The sequence below is a fragment of the Diceros bicornis genome, chromosome 10 (genome assembly GCF_020826845.1).
Source record: "Diceros bicornis minor isolate mBicDic1 chromosome 10, mDicBic1.mat.cur, whole genome shotgun sequence".
Classification (NCBI taxonomy): Eukaryota; Metazoa; Chordata; class Mammalia; order Perissodactyla; family Rhinocerotidae; genus Diceros; species Diceros bicornis.
The window spans coordinates 36656900-36673401 of NC_080749.1; the positions used below are offsets into that span (position 1 = coordinate 36656900).

A 16502-nucleotide genomic window follows, 5' to 3' on the forward strand; every position below is an offset into this window, starting at 1 on the left:
GCAGCAGAGCGCGCGCACTTAACTACTAAGCCATGGGGCCGGCCCTGAACCCCGCCACTCTTGCATAAAGTCCTCTCGCTTTCTCTCAAGTCTACATATAGGCTCAGGACAGGATCTGGGAGTTTAACACTTTGAGCTTGGGAGAGGGCCATTTCGAGATGTTTTGGCACAACTTGACTATCTGGTTGCTCGTTAGCAGGCCCTGTGCTAACAAACACCCTTGCCTGAGTTATGCTTTGGCTTATCCAGATTGTCATATTGTCTGTATGCTGGCTGACTAGTAGAAGGGGGTGGGACAGTAGCTCTCGTGATTGGAAAATGAAAGCCTTTCCACGTTTTTCTGCCTCTTCCAAGAGACTTATTTTTAGAAGTGTGAAATTGGCAGGTATGTGCTGTCTTCCATTCTGTGTACCTGACTGCTTTAAGGATATGGGCCAAACTGGAAAGTGTTTAGAGAAGAAAAGTGCAAATCTATGCCTCAAAAAATTAATCACACAGAGGAGAGATTTGGAGACTCAGATGTGTGACTCTTGACTCATTAAAGATAAAGTGGCCTCTCAGAGGTTCAGGAAGGAACTCCTGGCCACAGTTAGGGGAAATGAAGTAAGAATTTTGTGTAAGGAGGCTGGCTGATTCTCCACCCAGTAACCACTGCCAAGTATTTGAAATTCACACTTGAAATTTAACCAATTTGAATTCTTGGCCTAATTCAACCTCATTCACTGACTTAGATTTTTCCATGTCTAGGACAACCCCCCTTGCATGGTCACATTGTTTTCTTTAAATCTGGTAATAGTATCTTTAAAATTATCAGCATGTTCTTTCTTTAGTGCTTCAGTCTAGGGGACAGAATTTTAAAGGTAATGTTGCAGATATGCAATTGAAGTCATTAAACTATCTTGGAGACTGGGTACGTCTCACTGTGGCTCCTGTGGAACACCTACAGGTAGAATGGCAAAGTGTTAATTCAAAGTGAGTGTGTGTATATATATGTAAACATATATAAAGTGTATGTATATATATAAAGTATATGTGCATATATATATATATATGTATATATATGTATTTCCTTCAAGTGCCTAGAATTGGATTAATTGTAATTCTTGGTTTATGACACATTCTCATTATTAGTCTGTGAATAGACTATTTTTATTCATTTACTTGGCCGTTTGGGCATATGGTTGGACTGAACTTTCCCATACCCTCTGAAATTTGGCATGGTCATGTGACTTGCTTTGGTCAACAAAATGTGTCCAGAAGTGACGTGTATCATTTCTAAGTAGAAGCATTAAAAGCAAGTGTATGAGCCACACACCCTTCCCACTGCTCTGGCGATTGTGGAAACTTCCATAAGCCTGAGTCATTGAGTGGCTCTGATGAATAGAGCTGCCCTGCTGACCTGCACTGGACATGGAGAATGGGAAGGAAATACATCTTTATTGTGTTAGAGATTTTAGGTTGTCTGAACAGGGTAATATAGCCTTCCTATCTGTGCCAGTTAATGACTGGCACTGATTATTTCTCAGTGCCAAAACCGCTCTTCTCTACTCCGTATTTCTGGGGCTGAGATTTTGCTAACCATATTCTTCTTGACCAGCTGGCTCCTTGTTATGTTTCATCAATAGGCTGCAGAGAGAGACCAGAAGGCAGGAGGAGGGCGAAGGGACTTCTCTTTCCTGTTTTGCTCCTTGTTTCTGTTAGTATCACTTCAACAATGGCCTCTCACTCTGACAACGTCAGTTGATTCCAGTTTCCAGCTGCTTCTAGCATTTTCAGGACTAGCTTTATTGAGCCTCCTCAGAGCGACTAGCACAATTTGGGTAGGGCTCCCTCCTCACACTCCATGGGGCCCCTCCTCTAAGCTTCTAGGTTCTGATAATCCTGACCTCTTCTTTTTGTCCTTGCAGCCCTATGGATAGTAGCTCAATCCTGCAGTTACTGTATCTATGCTACTTTCATGTTCTCTTTTTGCTTTTAATTCCTCCAATACTTATTTAATCAATTCTCTATATTATATTGTCTCTGTTAAAATAATTGGTGTGGTTACTGTTTTCCTGAATGAGTCCTGGCTGATAACAGACTGATATAGTTATTTTTAATAATGTAATAAGCACCCATGATTTTGCTACCCAAAGCAAAAGTTAAGTCCTTGATAATAACCTTTATGTCTATAGTCTAATATAACCATGTCTATCTTCTCCATCCCATCTTCCAGCCTCTTCCCACAAATGGTAATCAGTGGCTTTGATCCTATGGCCATCACTCTCTTTCTGTCCCTTTTATGTAGTTTTATTACATCTGTATGTATACTTAACCCTAAAAATTGTAAATTGTAATTATACTTGTTTAAGCTTTACAAAAAGTGGTAATATGTGGTATGTAATCTTTTGGGATTTACTGTTTAACTTATTATATTGCCAGGATTTACCCATATTGTTGCTTATTGCTTTGTTTGTTTTTTATTCCTGTATAACGTGCATTTGGGTGGATAGCCAGAAGTATATAATTTAAATTAGGAAAAGCAAAGTCTACGTTTTGTGTGATTTGGAAATGAAGATTTAACATTGAAAAATGACCTAACTGGTCTCTTTGATGTAGTTTCTGGTCATGCACTCTGCGCTTATAGATCAGGTAGCGAGTAAAGAAAGACTATAGATCTCACTAAACATTTACGCTGGCTAAACATTCAGAGTTCAGTCTCAGGAGTCTTTGGGTGAAATGTGGAATGGGTCTTTTGTCTTTACACAGTTTAACTTTTTAATTTAATTAACAGCTAATCCCAGGGTGGAAAGAGAGTCAACATAAAAACAAGATTACATGGGCCAGATAATCAGATGCCTTACTTTTTAAAGTTGTCTCTGAATAAATGTTGTTCTTAAAAAAGAAAAGCCAGGGCCGGCCCCGTGGCTTAGCGGTTCAGTGCGTGTGCCCCGCTACTGGTGGCCGGGGTTCGGATCCCAGGCGCGCACCAACGCACCGCTTCTCCGGCCATGCTGAGGCCGCGTCCCACATACAGCAACGAGAAGGATGTGCAACTATGACGTACAACTATCTACTGGGGCTTTGGGGGAAAAAAAAGGAGGAGGATTGGCAATAGATGTTAGCTCAGAGCTGGTCTTCCTCAGCAAAGAGAGGAGGATTAGCATGGGTGTTAGCTCAGGGCTGATCTTCCTTACAAAAAAAAAATAAATAAATAATAATAAAAAAAAGAAAAGCCATTTTCAGTGAATTATGATAGCAGGTATTTCCTATGGGCTATAAATATGTGGAGATACAAGGAACTGATAAACTGTGAAGTTCTGTAAGAAACTGTAATTATTACTGTAATTACTGTAATTAATTATTGCAATTACAAAAACAATTAACAAAAGAATTGAAAGGTGGTCATTCTCAGAAAAATTCTAAAGGCTTCTCAGTTTGTCTGGAGGCATTTTTGCAACACAGCTTCCTTGCCCAGTACCAGGCAATGAATTCCAGTGAATTCCAGAATTCCACCCAAGAGATACCTACAAATATTGGGTAATGAAAATAATAGAAGCTAACATTTATTGAAAACCTACTGGGAACTTGGGCCTGCTAAATGATTTGTATGCATCACTTCATTTCATCCACACAAGAAGGAGGTATTATCATTGTCTGTATTTTTACGGATAAGAAAATCAATGTCTGGAGAGAATAAGCCACTTGTTCAACATGACACAGCTGTTAAATGGTGGAACTGGAATCTAAACTCAGGTTTGTCTCTCTCTGCAACCTGAGGTCCTAACCTCACTGTTCTTCACAACTTCAGCCAAACGCAGCCTCTCTATTCATGTTGTATTTGTTCTTTCTTTTGTAGTCAAGTCAACTTCAAATTGTCTCTCTTAAATACTAGAGAGGCAGGGAGTAGAGCTTATGTAGACAGGACTACAAAAAGCAAAGCTGCCTGAATTTTAACCTTATTTCTATATTCAGTCATTTATTCATTCACAAAATTTTCCATTAAACATTTAATGATGTGCCAGAAGATGTAGAGCTCCAACGATAAGAAAGATGCTCTCTGCCCTTAAGGAACAAATAGTGGAGCTATACCTTTTCTCACTCTTAGGATATCTTTCCTCATTTGAACACGTGCTTAACTTCACTTTATTTTGAGTTAATGGAGAGACATTGAAGAAAGCTAATGTTACATTTTTACTCGTCTAGAGATAGTTTCTCTAGCAGCTGTCTAGAGGACAAAAAGTTTGTAAAAGTCACCAACTGAAGGCAAGAGATCACTAGAGAGGTATTAAAATTAAAGGGTCCAATAAAAGATGATGAGGGCTCACACTAGGATGGAGCAATGAGGATAGAGTTCAAAAATACTCTTAGGAGGTGGTGGAGACAGCGTAGTCAAGGATGGCTCTCAGGTTCCTGACTTGGGTAAATGGATAAATAGTATTGTGAATTACTGAGACAGAGAATATACAGCAAAAGAGCAGATTATAGGGGGAGAGAGAAGTTAATGAGCTTCTTTTGGGATGCGTTGAGTTTGAGGTGTTTGCAGTCCGTCCAGGTGAATGTGTCCATTAGGCAACTGGCCATATTATCTCATATATCTCTATATTATCTCTCTCTCTATTATGAGGTAGAGGTCTTTTCTGGAGATAAAAAACTTGGAACTCATCAGCAGAACTTTAAAAGGTTTTGAAGAAGATGTGGTTGCAAAGGAAAGCATGTGTGAGATAACAGAAAAAAAAATCTATACATTGATCTCTGCCCCCAGTTCCTGGCACAGAGCTCCTAAAACCCTTGTAAGTTCCTAAGTGATAAGAGCACTGGGAGCATCTTTTGTTCTAATGAGGTGACTCTTGGTGGGCTCCTGGATGGGCACTGGTCACCAAAAAGACCAAATCATGATTAGAAGCTTGGAATTTTCAGCCCCACCCCCCACTCTTCAGAGAGGGGAGAGGGGCTGGAAATGGAGTTAATAATTGATCATGCCTATGTGAGGAAGCCTCCAAAAAATCCCAATAGTGTGGGGTTTGGAGAACTTCCAGGTGGGTGAGCATATTCACATACCAGGAGGGTGACACACCCCAACTCTATGGGGACAGAAGCTTTCAGCCTTCCCAGACCTCACCCTATGTATCTCTTCATCTGACTGTTCATCTGTATCCTTTATCATATCCTCTAATAAACTGGTAAACATAAGTAAATGTTCCCCTGAGTTCTGTTAGCTGTTCTAGCAAATAATTGAATCCAATGGTGAGTAGGTCATGGGAACCTCTGATTTGTAGCCAAGTTGAACAGAAATTGTGGGTAACCTGGGGACCTACTACTTGCAATTGGCATTTGAAGTGGGGGGCAGTCTCGTGGGACTGAGCCCTTAACTTTTGGGGTCTGATGTTATCTCCAAGTAGATTGTATCAGAACTGAGTTAAATTGCAGGACATCCAGCTGGTATCACAGAGTTGCTGGGTGTGGGAAAGACTTCCACACATCTTGTGTCAGAAGTGGTGCAAGTGTGGTAGTCGTGTGAGAGTAAAGGAGAAACACAGGAAGGAAAGACTGAGGTTTTTCCTATAGAGCATGTAAAATGAGAAGGCCAGAGTCTAAGAAAGAAATCTTGGAGAGAACCAAGATTCAAGGGTGAATTCCTCAGTAGTAGTTCAAGAACTAATTCTTTAACTGTATCCAGCCTAAAGTTTTCTAAATTCTTTCCTTGATATTTTTTCATTTCTAGCATTTATAATTGACTTTTTATCACATCAACAATTTGGTTCATATCTACCTGTTTTAGTTCCATAATCTTCTATTTTTTTGTAATTGAAGGATTTTTCTTCTTTTATCAGTTTGAGGATATTAAAATGCTTGTTTAAAAAACTTTTCATATTGCTTTATTGTTTCCATTTCCTTGGGATTCAATTCTTCCTTTTGTTGAATTTGTGAGCTTTCATTTAATGGGTTAGCTTTCTTTGTCAGGTTTTAAATTTTGACTTTTAAGCTCATCTTAAGCGAGAGATTTACTTCTCTCTCCTAACACAACCCTTGTACTCAGTGATTTGGCAGTTGCTTCCTTTCGGATTCTCCGAGTTCTCTGTTCAAAACGATGTCTTATATTGGCTTGCGGATATTGTACATCCAGTCCTGGAAGTCTTTGTTATTTCTTGTAATCCAGGGCTAATGGCTTTTCATTTTAGCCTCTGTTCACAGAGAGGAATAACTTTGCCCCAGCACGTTTTCACCAGTGCACCTGAATGTAGGCTCTGACAAGCACGGAGCGTTGTCGTCCTTTTCTCCTGCAGCAGTGGACCTCTCAGAGACCAACACTTGTTTTTTATCCTGGAGCATAGCATGCTTAGAGCTGCAGCCAGCTTTCATTATTATGGATTTCTTTCCATAGCTGAACTACGAAGATATTTATATTATTTTTTTATTGTACCTCTGTCTTTTTTTTTTTTTTTTTTGGTGAGGAAGATCAGCCCTGAGCTAACATCTGTTGCCAATCCTCCTCTTTTTGCTGAGGAAGATTGGCCCTGGGCTGACATCTGTGTCCATCTTCCTCTACTTTATATGTGGGATGCCTGCTATAGCATGGCTTGATAAGCAGTACAGGGGTCTGTGCCCGGGATCCGAACCTGCGAACCCTGGGCCACAGAAGCAGAGTGGGTGAACTTAAGCACTCCACCACCGGGCTGGCCCCTGTATCTATGTCTTTTAAAGACATTAAAAAAAATTAAACTAAGATTGTTAACTGTTTGGAGTGAAGGAGGGATGGGGATTTTCAAGGGAACTCACTCCACAGGCTTAATTAGTTTGTTTTTCAGGGTAGTGTAAGAGAGAATTGAGCATAATTATATGTACACAGTTAATCTGACCAAAGAAAGGCAGGTATGTAAGAGTATAGACACATTTGCTTTCAAGATATGAGGATGAAGAAATTTGAATAGAAAAGAATGTAAACTTTTCTTGCATGTATTTGCTATCTAATCAGTTTTCTAAAAACTTGGTTAATGAAAACTGTCTTGGTAAGAAGGACCATTTTGAGTAGAGGTGACCAAGAAATCTTATGCTTTCTTAAAACTTTTGTTTTCCCACTTCTCAAAGAGTGACTATTTTGGGGAAATTGAGGCAACATAACAGTGATGATAATTGCTGACATAGTTGTTGTGGGGAGGGTAGGATTGGAGAGAAAGCAGGGAAAAGAGAAGGATTGATCATTGCTATAAATCCATGCCCTTCTTATCTGTAGTGAATTTGTTTTGTTTCTTCTTTGGGCATGATTTTCTCCCAATAGAAAAATTACTTCGATGCTTTTATTTCCAGTATCATAAAGTTATTTCCTCTGAATTTAAAAAAATCTTTCTCTGCACTCCGTTTTGTAGTTTTGTGATATCCTAATCTAAATGCAATCTTCTGTTATACTTCCATTAATCTTTAGAGAAACATCCTAGTCCTCTTGACTGTAACGGAATGCCTTTTCTATGCAGCCTAAAACAGTAGTATTCTTTTTGTGAATGCTAAATTACATTGTGGGCCTGTTCTTAATGTCTTTTGCTAATAAGAGTCAAATTTTCTGTAATGTCAGACTTCATGTAGTCACGTTCATCTTTTATTTATTTATTTTTTGTGAGGAAGATTAGCCCTAAGCTAACATATGTCCCCAATCCTCCTCTTTTTGCTGAGGAAGACTAGTCCTGGGCTAACATTTGTGCCGATCTTCCTCCATGTTATATGGGATGCTGCCACAGCATGGCTTGACAAGTGGTGCGTAGGTCCTCACCCAGGATCCTAACCCCGGGCCACCGCAGGGGAGCACGTGCATTTAACTGCTACGCTACTGGGCTAGCCCCCTATCTTTTATTTTTTAAACTATTTATTGAAGTATAACACACATGTGGAAAAGTGCATAAATCCCAAGCTTGTTAATTTTTCATGAAGTGAACACACTTGTGTAACTACTATTCAGATCAAGAAATAGAAAATTACCAGCACCTCAGAGACCCCTTTTGTGCTGTCTCTTAGTCACTACCCCTCTATCCCAAAGGTGAGTAATATCCTGACTTCCATAACCATCTATAAGTTCTATCTGTTTTGAACTTCTTATAAAAGGAATCATAAAATATGTACTCCCTTTTGTTTGGCTTCTTTCAATCAACACTATGTTTGTAAAACTTCCATGTTGTTGTTGTGGTAGTAATTTATTCCTTTTCATTGCTGTTTAATATTCCGTTGTATGACTATAACACAATTAATTTGTCTTATTTGTTTATTTATTATGAACATATGGGTTGTTTCCAGTTTTTGGCTATAACAAATAGTGTTGTTATGAACATTCATGGATGTTCATATAAGACATTCTAGTACGTCTTTTGTTGAATATATATATACACACACATGTATATACGTAGAGTTGGAATTGCCAAGTTATAGGGAATGCATATGTTCAGTTGTTGTAGATATCACTGAATGGTTTTCCAAAATGGTTGTACCAATTTACTCCATTACCATCAGTGTATGAGAGTTCTGGTTGCTTCCCATCCTTGCCAACACTTGTTATTGTTAGCCATTCTGGGGTCATATAATGAAATCTCATTGAGATTTTAATTTATATTACCCTGAAGACTAATGAAGTCAAACAACTTTTTGTGTGCTTATTGGCCATTTACAGAACCTCTTCTGTGCAGTGTCAATTATCCTAATAGACTGTTTTTCCTTATTCATTTGTAGTTCTTTGTAAATTCTGCATATGTGTTGTTTGATAAATACATAATTGTAAATTTCTCCTCTCATTTGTTGCATGATTTTCTATTCTCATAACAGTATTTTTGGATATGTAGAATTTTACTGTTTTAATGTAGTCTAATTTATTAATCTTTTACTTTATGTTTAGTGATTTTTATGTCCTATTTAAGAAATCTTTGCTTACAACAAGGTCATAAGAATGTTTTATTTATTCATCTTCTGGAAGTTTTATTGATTGATGTTTTACATTTAGATCTACAATCTATCTAGAATTGATATTTGTGTCAATGGATGTAGATGGAGTCAAAAAATTTATGTAATTTTTATGGCAGGTATCTAGTTAACAGAGCACTATTTATTGAAAAAACATTTCTTCTCCCTTACAAAAGTGTCTCCTTCATCATAAAGAGTTGATCTCTTTCTGGACTTTCTTCTGTTCTATTGGTCTATCTATGTTCCAAATACAGTATCTTAATTACTGAAGCTTTATATCTCGAGTCTTGATAACAGTGGAGTAAGTTTTTCAGCTCTATTTTTCTTCAATACTCTTGAAGAAAGGACTTTACTTGGTCCTTTGAATTTCCATACAAATTTTTATTTTATTTTATTATTTTTAAAATTTATTTTATTTTTTTTCCCCCAAAGCCCCAGTAGATAGTTGTATGTCATAGTTGCACAGCCTTCTAGTTGCTGTATGTGGGACACGGCCTCAGCATGACTGGAGAAGTGGTGTGTCGGTGCGTGCCTGGGATCCCAACCGGGGCCGCCAGCAGCAGAGCGTGTGCACTTAACCGCTAAGCCACGGGGCCGGCCCTCCATACAAATTTTTAGAATCAGCTTGATCTCCCCTCCTCCTTAAAACCTTCTGGGATTTTGACTGAGGTTGCATTTAATGTATGTATCAATATTTGGAAAACTGTGATTTTAACAATATTGAGTCTTCAAATGTGAGAGCATGGTATTTACCTTTATTATATAGATCTTTTAAAACATCCGTTCATATTTTTTGATTAAGTCTTGAATATATATTATTGGATATATATCTAGGTATTAGATGCTTTAGGAAATGGTGTCTTTAAAAAATTTATTTTTTAATAGTTTGTTGGTAGTATATAGAGGTACATTTGTTTTTGCATACTTATACAGATTCCTTGTTAAATTCTTATATTAATTCTAATAGATGTCCGAACATTCTTTTGAATTTTCTGTATAGTCATCTGTGAATAATTACAATTTTTCTTTCTTTTTCAATATTTATAACTTATATATATACTATATATTATTATTATTGAATATATATGTATGTACATATGTAAATGTGCATATATATACATATATATTCTAATTTTTAAATTGCAAGATTCACAATGTTGAATAGAAGTGGTTATAGAAAGTGTCTTTTTCTTATTCCTGATCGCCAGAGTGGTGATGGGGTGGTGATGGGGGAAACTCTTTCAAATTTCAGCATGATGTTTCCAGTAGGTTTCTTGTAAATATCCTTTATTGGATTAAGGAAGTTCCCATTTACTCCTGGTTTGCCAAGCATATTTTTTTTTAATCAAAATGAGTGTTGAATTTTATCAAATACTTTTTCTTGTATATATTTGTATGGTAATGTGGGTTTTTTCCTTTACTTTTTTTGTTTTGTTTGGTGAGGAAGATTGGCCCTGAGCTAACATCTGTTACCAATCTTCCTCTTTTTGCTTGAGGAAGATTATTCCTGAGCTAACATCTGTGTCAATCTTCCTCTACTTTTTGTATGTGGGATGCTGCCACAATATGGCTTGATGAGTGGTGTGTAGGTCTGCGCCCAGGATCCGAACCCACAAACCCCAGGCTGCCAAAGAAGAGAGTGCGAATTTAATCACTATGCCATTGGGCCAGCCCCTTCCTTTACTTTATAAATGTGGTAAATACTCTGATTAAATTTGGATTGTTAAATCAACCTAGTATTCCTTGAATCCCCAACTTTGTTATGATTTTTTTTTTATGTACTACTGGATTTGATTTACTAACATTTTGTTTAGGATTTTTATGTCTATATTCATGAGAGAAGTTAGCCTATAAATTTCCTTCTTGAATTGCATTTGTCAGTTTTGGAGTAAATATTGTGCTAGCTTTATAAAACGAGTTGAGAAGTGTTTCCTCTTTTTCTATTCTCTGGTAGAGTTCATGGGTATCATATCTATCTTAAGTGTGAGGAATTAACCGCTGAAGCCATCTGGATCTGGAGATTGTTTTGTGGTGATGAGGTTTTTGATTACAGATTCCATTTCTTTTCTAGTATAGTAATATTCTAATTTTCAATTTCTTCCTGTGTTAATTTTTGTAAGTTGTATTTACTTAGGAATTTATTTATTTTACATACATTTCAAATTTATTGGCAAACTGTTATTTATAATGTCTTCTAATTTTCTTTTTAATGTCTATAGTATCTGTAGTGATGTCCCCTTTTGTAGCCCTGATATTGGTCATTTGTACCTTCCCTCTTTTTCCTTGATCTCTCTTGGTAGGAGTTTATAATATTATTAGTTTTTTTAAAGAATCAAATATGGGCTTTGTTGATTTTCTATACTGTGCATATTTTCTACTTCATTTATTTATACTCTTTATAATTTTTTTATTCTTTTATTTGGATTTAGTTTGCTATTATTTTTATAGCTTTCTGAGATAGATATTTAGATCATTACATTTCAGTGTTTCTTCTTTCTTAAAATATTCATCTTAGGCTAAAATTTCCCCTATAATTACAATTTTAGCTGAATTCCACAAGATTGAATATATTGTGTTTTAATTATCATTAATTTAAAAATATTTTCTAATTTCCATTGTAATTATTTCTTTGACTCATAAGTTGCTTAGTTTCCAAATATTTGGAGATTTTCTAATTATCTTTCTGTTACTGGTTTCTAGGTTAATTATCTTGAATAATTTCAGTCCTTTGAAATTAGTTGTGACTTGCTTTATGATGGGTCAATTTTGATAAATGTTTCATTGCACTTGAAAAAAGTTTATTCTGCTGTTCCTGGTTTAAATATTCACGAAAATAAGGTAGACCCAGTTAATTATATTGTTCAGATTTATTATTGCTTAGTCTGTCAACTTCTGGGAGAGATGTCTTAAAATTTTCCACTGTGATGGTGGATATATCCACATTTTCCTTTTTAGTTCTGTTAAATTTTGCTTTATATATTTTAAAGCTATACTATTAGGAGGATACAAGTTTAAAGTTGTTATATCCTCCTTTTTATCCTTATGAGAATCTTTCTTTACCTCTTGTAATGTTTCTTGCCTTAAAGTATATTTTTACGATATTAATATGACCATATCAGTTTTTAAAAAAATTAGTTCTTTCATATTATATAAATTTTCCATCCTTTTACTTTCCAAACATTCTGTGTCTTTATATTTAGTTATGCTTCTTATAAATGGCATACAATTTTTCTAAGATTCAGTCTATCAATCTTTGACTTCCAATTGGAATATTTAGTCCATGCATACTCAATGCAATTACTAATATATATAATAATATATTAAGGTGTTTAAATCTACCATCTTACTATGTGTTTTCTACTTATCCTTTCTGTTCTAAATTCATTTTCCTCTTTTCATCTCTTTTTGATTAATGAAGTATTTACAAAAAATGATTCCATTTTCTCTATCTATGAGCTTATTTGCCATGTATTCTTTTACTGTTCTTTTAATGATTATCCTGGAGGCTATGCATCCATGACTTCTGAGATCCTGAAAAATCAGTACTTTGTCACTTCTCAAGTGAGGCCAGGACCTTAGAACACTTTAACTCTTGTTAATTCTCCTCACCTAGTCCTAGCTTTTGTGTTATTGATGTCATGTATTTTTTTTTTTTCCTGAGGAAGATCAGCCCTGAGCTAACATCCATGCTAATCCTCCTCTTTTTGCTGAGGAAAACTGGCTCTGAGCTAACATCTATTCCCGATCCTCCTCCTTTTTTTTTTTTTTTCCCTCAAAGCCCCAGTAGATAGTTGTATGTCGTAGTTGCACATCCTTCTAGTTGCTGTATGTGGGACGTGGCCTCAGCATGGCCGGGGAGAGGTGCGTCGGTGCGTGCCCAGGATCTGAACCTGGGCTGCCAGTAGCAGAGCGCACGCACTTAACCGCTAAGCCACGGGGCCGGCCCGTCACGTATTTTTATTTCCACATATATTTTAAACCCCAAAAGATGTTATAGTTGTTTCACACAGTCAATGTTCACTTTCATTTACCCACTTATTTACTTTTATCTTTGCTCTTCAATACTTCTTACATTGCCAGGAGTCTATTTGGGATTATTTTTCTTCTGCCTAAAGAACTCCCTTTAGTATTTCTTTTAGTGTGGACCTTTTAATGACAAAATTTCTCAGTTTTTGCTTGTCTGAAAAGTTAACTATTTAGCTTTGTTTTTTTTTTTTTTGCAGTTTTTGAAAATAGAGAACATGGGAGAGATGCTTCATCTTCTCATCTTTTATTTCCTCAAAACTTTTGATTTTGAAATAATTTCACACTAACAAAAAAAGTTGCCATAATAATGTAAAAAGTATCTGTACATCCTTTATTCAGATTCCCTAAATGTTAACATTTTACCACATTTTATGTATACTTCCTCTCTCTCTGATTATGTATAATTCTATTGAACTATTTCAGAATTAACAGAAGATGTGATTTTCTTTACCCCTTACTCATTGCATATTTCCTAAAAATTAGGTACTATGCCTTTATCTTTAAAGGTTATTTTCTCTGGATATATAATTCTAGATTGGATTTAAAAAAAAATCTTCCAGCAGCTATTCTATCGCCTTCTGGCTTCCATCATTTCTATTAAAACTTAGCTATCAATTTGGTAGCTCCTTTGAAGCTAATGTATTCTGTTCCTCTAGCTGATTTTTAAGATTTTTCCCCTTATCATGATTTTTTTCAGGAGACTCGGTTATAATGTGCTTAGATGTGTTTTTCTTTTTGTTTAGTCTCTTTGGGCTTCTTAGAACTTTATGACTCTGTAGATTGATGTTTTTCATAAGTGTCAAAACTGTCTCAATCATATTTCTTCAAATGTAGCTTTGGCCTGGTTCCTTTACCCCTCCCAGCCCAGGTTTCCAATTATATGAATGTTAGACTTTTTCTCCATGTCTGTGTCTTATACTCTTTTTGTATCATTTTTATTCCTGTTCTCAAGTCTGGATATTTTGTAATAGCCTAACTTTTTGTTAATGAATTCTCTATCTGTACCCAATTTGTTGTTGAAACAATGATTGCATTTTAATGTCAATTATTTTACTTTTCAGTTCTACAATTTATAATTGATTATTTTTATATATTTTAATTCTCAGGCGAAATTCTCCATCTTATCTATTTTCTTAAACATCATTTATACATAATTTAAAGTTTGTGTATAATAACTGGGTCATCTGTGAGTCTGTTTCTATTGTCTGCTTTTCACTTGGTCCTGTTTCTTGCATAATATTGCATAATATAGTTCATAATATTGCAAAATATGCAAAATATTTTTTTAATTGAATAATGACATTATGTATTAAAAAACGGAGAGGCTTGGATGGGGTCGTCTTCCTGCAGACATGATTCACCCTATCTTCTATCATGTAGCTAGAGTAGGGGCAGACTCTTTAATCTAATCAGGGATTGAGGTGACTCTAGGCTTTGTTTTTGACTTTTTAAGTCTAGATCTCAGGTTTGCTGCATCTCAGAAGATAAAACTCAAAAGTTCCCAAGAGACAGCCTAGGGTATTTACCAGGGCTGTTCAACTTGGCAGATCCTGAACTCCAATTTTTGTTTCAGTAGCACTGTGAGACTGTGGAAAACTCCACTGAGGTTTCCTGTAGGTTTTTGCTCAGCTTCTTAGCTACTTTTCTGTGTGCAGTTTAAGAACTGGCAAATGCTATGAGGGGAAAACTTATGTGAGTTTGGGATTACTTCTCTATGCTTTCCTCGTGTCGATGATCACAGCTCCTTTGGCTCCTCTGGCTGCCTTACAAGCCCCAAAGTGCAGTTTTTTCTTCTTAGCTCTATGGGAAAAGTTCCATTAGTTTCTTTGCCTATTAGAATTTGCTTTCTGCAAAATTATTTAGCCTCTGCCTTCAGCCTCTCCCTCTTGCTTAAGACTCAGCAAATGCCTCAAGGGGGAAAGCTATGTGCAGAATATGGGGCTCACTACAAAGAATTTCTCTTTTTTCTAAGATCTTGGTCTCTCAATACCTGGCTGCTACCAAAGCTCTCCAATGCCTGCAGACATATTTTAAAAAGTATTTTATACAGCTTTTCTAGTTACTTGTGGTGGGAGTGTTGGTCTATGAAAGGTATTCTATTTTTGCTGTAAATAGAATTTCCACATTCATCTTTGATATATCAATCCTTTTGAAAACAAAAGTTATTTTAATAGACTACTAAGTATATGGAGGTCTTATTAATTCACTTTATTGAAGGTAATTTAAAAAAATTTATTGACAAATTTTTTTCCGCAAATGACTCTGTTCCTTCTCACAACATATGCACTCTAATAAACACTTGGTTTCTTTGTCTACCAAGGTGGACAAATAGAAGCTATTTGTGGCAGGAGATCTTTCTTTAGGCATTTGCGTGATTGAAATTTTCATGTAGAATATTGTCCTCTATCCATAAGTCAGACACTCGAGAGTAACACCTTCCACCTCTGCAAGTGCCCTGGATGAAGCAGACTGTCAGGAACATTAATGATAACTGACAACTAGGGGAAAGGAAAGAGGTTTTCGAAAGGACTGGTGCCCTTGTAGAGTACATCCAGTTGGCAGCTACTTCAGGAAGATGTTATATTCACCTTAATGTTAAAGATAGGCTTGGCCAACGAATAAAGGGTTTTATATTTTGAAAATTGCCATGATTTTTCTTTTCTGTCATCTCAAGTAAATAACAAGTAAGTAGCTTAAAAATGATCCTGCCTGTCTGAAGCCAAAGTAATAGATAGGCTGCCCTTTCAAAATCTCTTTCAATTCAGTTTCTATGTTATTAAAAAAGAAAGTTAATATGGTCTTATGTAGAATTAGACAATAGTATATAATTTCTAAGATGAATATAATTAAATGTTTTTTCTTGAAAATTTTCATTTTCAATTCTCTGCTTATGTCTTTACCTGGAATGAAATTTGTTTTCCTCTTTGAATTTTACTTTGGGAGTTGGCTCAGATTTCACCATCTTGAGGAAGCCATCCCTGGTTTCCACACCCAGTTCTACTATGCCTTTACTCATATTTATTAATACTTCTCATGCATCAAGTACTGAATAAGCACTCTAATTGAATCATCACATTTAATAATAAAAAATACAACGAGAGACATACATCATTATATAATGATGTATGCCTGAAATTTATACAATGTTACAAACCAATGTTGCTGCAATAAAAAGAAAATAAAGAAAAATACAATGAGAGAGGTCGCCATTTTAGAAGTATGGAGAATAAATTTCAGAGAAGTTGAGAAATTTTCTCAGTCATATCATTAGTGAATGATATTGCCTTTTTTTAACCTTTACATTTCCAATTTGTACTGTATGTTGATATTAAATCCTATTTTTTTGTTATTGCTCACCTATAATTTTTTATACAGTTTTTTCATTGTCCATTACTTTTCCCTCATTGTGTCTAGTAGAAGACTCTCTAGAGGAAGTGTTCATGTCCCCTGAATTAACTATGTGGAGTATAAAGAATCATCATTGTGCTAGAAAGATCATCAAGAGCTCAGCTTTAGTTCATATCCTGTTGAGTAGAGAGATCAAGATATTTTGTCAC

General features: G+C 35.9%; 1 long non-coding RNA gene across 3 annotated transcripts in view; it reads left to right on the top strand.

Annotated features, from left to right (window-relative positions):
* LOC131410732 (uncharacterized) overlaps positions 1–16502 on the top strand; it is a 63553-nt gene that overhangs the window by 35450 nt on the left and 11601 nt on the right. The window lies entirely within an intron of this gene.